Raw genomic sequence first — 6,000 nt, 5'->3', positions numbered from 1 at the left:
GTACCTTGGTTTTCAAACGTTTCCATTGATGAACATTTCTGTTTACGAACGCCATAAACCCAGAAGTAAATGCTTCTGTTTTCAAACACGCCTCAGAAGTTGAACATGCCACACGGCTTACATTTGAAAACTGAGGTACCGCTGTATAAAATTATGCCATCTGTGAACAGAAGTAGTTTTTACTTCTTCCTTTCAAATCTGGATATCTTTGTTTTTATTGCCTAATTACCCTAGCTACAACTTTCAGGATGATGTTGAATGGATGTGGCAAGAAAGCAGACTTTTTCCTGACCTTAAGGGAAAACTTTCAGTCTTTTCCCTTTAAGTATGGTGTTTTTTGTGTATTTTTCATAGATGCCCTTTATCAGCTTGATGAAGTTCCCTTCTTTTCATCTTTGTTGAGTATTTGTATCATGAAAGGTTGTTGGGTTTTATAAAAAAATTTCTACATCAACTGACTTAATCATGTGTGTCCTTTCCTTCATTTAATTAAGTGGTATATTTCGTTGATTGATTTTCATATGTTGAACCACCTTTGCATTTCTGGGGTAAATCCCACATGGTCATGACGTAAATTGTTTTGATATACAGCTGGATTTGGTTTACTATTATTTTGTTGAGAATTTTAGCATCTATGTACATATAGGATATTAATTTGTAGTCTTCTTGTGATGTCTTTTTCTGGCTTTGGTATCAGTAATATTGGCTTCATCGAATGAGTTAGGAAGTGTTCCCTCTTCTATTTATTAGAAAACTTTGGGAAGAATTAGCATTAATTCTTTTTAAATGTTTGGTAGAATTCACCAGTAAAGCCAACTAGTCCTGGGTTTTCTTTGTTGGGAGATTTTTGATTACTAATTAAGTCTCTTGGTATAAGTCTATTTTGATTTTCTGTCTCTTCTCAAGTCAGTTTTGGTGGTTTGTGTATTTCTGGGAATTTGTCAGTTTCATCCAGGTTATATGATTTGTTGACAGATACTTGTTCATAATATTCTCCTATAGTAATTTTTATTTCTGTAAAGCTGATAGTATTGTATATACTTTGATGCCTGACTTTAGTAATTTCATTCTTCTTTCTTTGTTAGTCTAGCTAAATGTTTGTCAATTTTGTTGATCCTTTTAAAGAAACAACTTTTGGTTTTATTGATTCTCTATAGTCTTTCTACTTTCTATGTTGTTTATTTACATTCTAACTTAAAGTATTTCTTTTCTCTGCTTGAGTTTGCTCTTTTATTAGGTTTCATAAGGAAGAAAGGTTATTTATCTCAGGTCTGATTTTTCAGTAGTTCTTTACAGCTATAAATTTTTCTCTCAACACTCCATTTATTGCAAATCTTAAGTTTTGGTATGTTGTATTTTCATTTTTATTCATCTCGATATTTTAAAATTTCCCTTGAAATTCTTTGATCTGTTGACTATTTGAGTATATTGTTTTATCCACATATTTGTGAGTTTTCCAAATTTCCTTTTGTTTCTGATTTCTAATTTTATTTCATTGTGATCAAAGAAGATACTTAGTATTATTTCAGTCCTCTAAATTTATTGAAACTTGTTTTATGCCCTAACATGAGTTATCACATGTTCCATGTTCAACTGAGAAGCATGTGTATACTGTTGTTGTTGGGTAGAATATTCTGTGTGTCTTAGGTCTAGTTGGCTTATAGTGTTGTCAAGTCTTCTAATTCCTGTTTATCTTTTGTTTAGTTTTATTCACTGCTGAAAGTGAAACATTGAAGTTTCCAATTATTGTTGAACTATCCATGGCTCCCTTCTATCAAGTTTTTGCTTCATATAATTCATGGTTCTGTTGGTAGGTATATATATGTTTGTAAATGTTATATCTTGATAGATTTACCCATTTGTTATAAAACACTCTTCTTTGTCTCTCATAACAATTTTTGTCTCAAAGTCTATTTTGTCTAATATTTGTACTGGCATTCTAGGTCTCTTTGGTTATTCTTTTCATAGAATACATTTTTCTACTTTCATTTTTAATATATTCGTATCTTTAGTTCTAAAATGAGTCTCTTGTAGTTAGATCACTTTTTAAATTCTTCTAGTTTCTGTCTCTTAATTGAAGAGTTTAATCCATTTATATTTAATGAAATTATTCCTGAAAGAATTACTTTGCCAATATTTATTTTGTTTTGTATATGTCATATAGTTTTGTTCCTCAACTCCTTCATTACTCCCGTCTTTTGTGTTAGATAGGTGTTTTGCAAAACATTTTGGCAATTTCTTTAAAAATTAAGCATGCATTTACCATTTGATCCAGTCATTTTATTTCTGCTTGTTTACTCACTACTTAAAATGCGTAGCCATAGCTCCTTTATGGTTCCATTCATGTGAAATTCTCAAAAGTGCAAACTCATCTGTAGTGGCAGCAGATCAGTACTTACTTCAGAGCAGGGACGGGTGCTAGGAAGTAATTACAAAGGAGTGGGAGGAAACTTATGTCTATGTCAGTTATGTTCATTTTGTTGATTGGTGATGATTTCACAGGTGGTCAGTACGTATTAAGTTATAAACTTTAAGTATATGCAGTTCATTGTGTGTCACTTATTTCTCAATAAAATTATTTTAAAAGTAAAGAAAATTAAGATAATGTGGTGTGTACATACACACACACACAGTTATACGGTAGAATATTTTTCAACCATGAGAAAGAAGGAAATCCTGCCATTTGTGACAACATGGATGGACCTTGTGGACCTTATGCTAACTGTAATAAGCCAGACAGAGGAAGATAAATGTTGCATGTTATTATTTGTATGTGGAATCTTAAGAAAAAAGAAAAGAAACTCACAGAAACAGTGGAAAAGTGGCTGCCAGAGGCTGGGGAGATGGAGGAATAAGAAGAGGTTGGTAAGATGAATAAGGTCTGAGAATCTAATGTAAAATATGATAATTATAATTGATAACACTGTGCTATATAATTGAAATTTGCTAAGAGAGTAGAACTTAAATTTTCTCACGTAAATAAATAAATAAAAGGTGGTGATGGATGTGTTAATTAACTAGATGGAAGAAATCTTTTCACATTGTATATGTATATATGTATATCAAATCACTATGATGTACGCTTTAAATATTTTACAATTTTATATGTCAGTTTTACCTCAATAAAGCTGCAAAGAATTTTTTAAAAAGGAGTCTTCATTGTATAGTAAGATTGGAAATAAAATTCTGTAATGTGATAGTCTCTTTAAAAAAAAATGTCTGTGGCAAACAATATCCTAATGGGAAATCTTAGAAGAATTTTTTTTTTAATTGAGGCATGGAACGAGTATATTTATTTTCACCACTCTTTATGTAACATTTTGGAATCATAGCCTGTGCAATAAGAAAATTAAACTGGTAGCAGGATACTTGAGAATGGCAGAAATCAAATATTTGCAGACAATATAAACTTTCATATTAAAAAACTCAGAATCTGTTACTCAATAATTAGAAATAATATGAAATTCTTTTAGCAAGGTTGGCTGGATATAAGATTAATTTACAAAATCAGTTATTCATGCTAACAGCAGAGACAATAAAAAAGGAAGATACTATTTATATTACTTTTAGTGACTACCAGGTGTCTAGAGTTAGTCCTGCCACAAATGTACAAGATCTCTGTAGGACAAATTTTGAAACTTCTCAGAACAGCAGTAAGGAAGAGACAGACTAAATTTGTGCGTTATTTATTTCCAAATTTATCTGTAGATTCTATTTCATTCCAATCAAAATTTCAGAGGTTTTTAAAGTAACTTGGTAAGATGATTTTTAAACTTATATGAGGTCCTACAGGACCAAGAGTAACCATGATACTTCTGAAGAAGAGAAACAGGGAGGGTAGACTACCAGATAAAAGAACTTATCTTGACTTACCAATAATACAGTGTGGTATGGTTTAAAAATAGATAAGTTGACCAATAGAATAGAGAGCCTAGGAACAGTTTTTTTCCTTACATTCTAAATAATTGCTAGGATATATCAGATGAACATATTTAGGTTGTCAACTTTGCTGGGATGAGTGTCAAACTAAAGCATTATAGGCCTTTATATTCTTCTTGAGGAGCATACCTGCAGGTTATGTTCCACTTAAAAGAACTGTGTTCATATAAATGAGAGTTAGAAGTATGTTCTTAGACTTGAAGATTCTACGTAAGTTTCAGGAATTAAAATTTTTTATTTTATTTTATCTTTATTGTTAAAAGTATTACAGATATTCTCCCCTTTTTCCCCCCCATTGATCCTGTCCACCCTGTATTCGCCCCCCCCCAGCCTTCACCACACAATTGTCTGTGTCCATGGGTTATGCGTATATACATGTAAGTCCTTTGATTAATCTCTCCCCACCCACTCCCACTCCCTGCCTTCCCACTGAGATTCATCAGTCTGTTCCATGCTTCTATGTCTCTGGATCTATTTTGTTCCTCAGTCTATTTTGTTTGTTACATTCCACATATGAGTGAGATCATGTAAAACTGAATCTGGAAGAATCAGAAAACCTGAATAAGCTAATAACTGATGAAACTGAAGCAGTAATAAAAAACTCCTAGCAAACAAAAGCCCTGGTCCAGACAGCTTCACAAGAGAGCTTTCTAATTCTTTAAGTTGTAGGGTTAGATGGTTTACTAAAAAATCATTCTTGCTTTTTGAGGTAGGCCTGAAAGCACTTCCCTCTTAGGAGTGCTTTCACTGTGTCCCATAGATTTTGGGTTGTTCTGTGTTCATTTTCATTTGTTTCCAGGAAGTTTTTGATTTCTTTATTGATCTTATTGTAACCCATTCATTGTTTAATAACATGTTATTTAGCCTCCATGTGTTTGAATGTTTTTGAGAGTTTTAACTATAGTTGACTTCCAATTTCATGCCATTGTGATCTGAGATGCTTGATATGATTTCAGCCCTCTTGAACTTGTAGAGACTTGTTTTGTGTCCTAACATGTGGTCTGTCTTTGAGCATGACGCATGTGCACTTGAGAAGAATGTATATCCTGCAGCTTTGGGGTGAAATGTACTTTAAATATCAATTAAATCCATCTGATCTAGTGTGCCATTTAGAATCACTGTTTCTGTGTTGACTTTTTGTCTGGAAGATCTACCCAGTGAAGTCAGTGGGGCGTTAAAGTCCACGACTATAACTGTATTGCTGTTGATCTCTCCCTTTAAGTCCTAAGGTTATTATTGATAGGCCCTTATTTATTGCTATTTTAATTCTTTATGCCTATGTTTCTCTCTCTATTTCTACTTCTAATTACAGCAGTCCCTTTAACATTTCTTGCAATGCTGGTTTGGTGGTGATAAACTCCTTTAGCCTTTTTTTTGTCTGGGAAGCTCTTTATTTCACCATCTATTTTGAATGATAGTCTTGCTGGATAAAGTAGTCTTGGTTTCAGACCCTTGTTTTGCATTACATTGAATACTTCATACTGTTCCCTTCTGGCTTGTAGAGTTTCTGATGAGAAGTCAGCTGACAGACTTATGGGAGTTCCTTTGTAGGTAACAGATTGCTTTTCTCTTGCTGCCTTCAGTATTCTCTTTGTCTTGAATTTTTGGTATTTTAATTATGATGTGTCTGGGTGTGGGCCTCTTTGGATTCTTCTTGCTTAGGACTCTCTGTGCCTCCTGAACTTGTGTGACTTTTTCCTTCACCAGGTTAGGGAAGTTTTCTGCCATTATTTCTTCAGGCAGGTTTTCTAATTTTTGCTTATTTTTTACCTCTTCTGGCTCTCCTATAACGCGAACATTGTTACATTTCATGTTGTCCCACAGCTCCCTTAGACTGCCCTCCTGTTTTTTTCATTGCTTATTTCTCTTTGGGTCTCTGATTGAATGATTTTTTTCCTACCCTTTCTTCTGATTTGCTGATCTGATACTCAGCTTCCTCTAATCTGCTGTTTATTCCTTCCAATGTATTCTTTGTTTCTGCTATGTCATTCTTCATTTCTGACTTGTCATTTTTCATAGTTTCCATATCTTTTTTTCATGCTGTTGAGAATCCTTGCAATC

At 33.2% G+C, this 6,000-nt stretch overlaps 1 protein-coding gene across 4 annotated transcripts in view; it reads left to right on the top strand.

The window, feature by feature from the left end:
• The first annotated feature begins 1,222 nt into the window (after nucleotides 1-1,222).
• Nucleotides 1,223-6,000, top strand: part of SLC25A40 (solute carrier family 25 member 40) — a 38,135-nt gene continuing 33,357 nt past the window's right edge. For all 4 annotated transcript variants that reach the window (XR_015715177.1, XM_087821137.1, XM_016218870.2 and 1 more), the window contains exon 1: nucleotides 1,223-1,810. The gene's annotated coding sequence lies outside the window, so the exon portion shown is untranslated. The remainder of the gene's footprint in view (nucleotides 1,811-6,000) is intronic.

This window comes from Miniopterus natalensis, chromosome 10, assembly GCF_054644295.1.
Source record: "Miniopterus natalensis isolate mMinNat1 chromosome 10, mMinNat1.hap1, whole genome shotgun sequence".
Classification (NCBI taxonomy): Eukaryota; Metazoa; Chordata; class Mammalia; order Chiroptera; family Miniopteridae; genus Miniopterus; species Miniopterus natalensis.
This window is presented reverse-complemented; position numbering and strand designations above follow the sequence as displayed.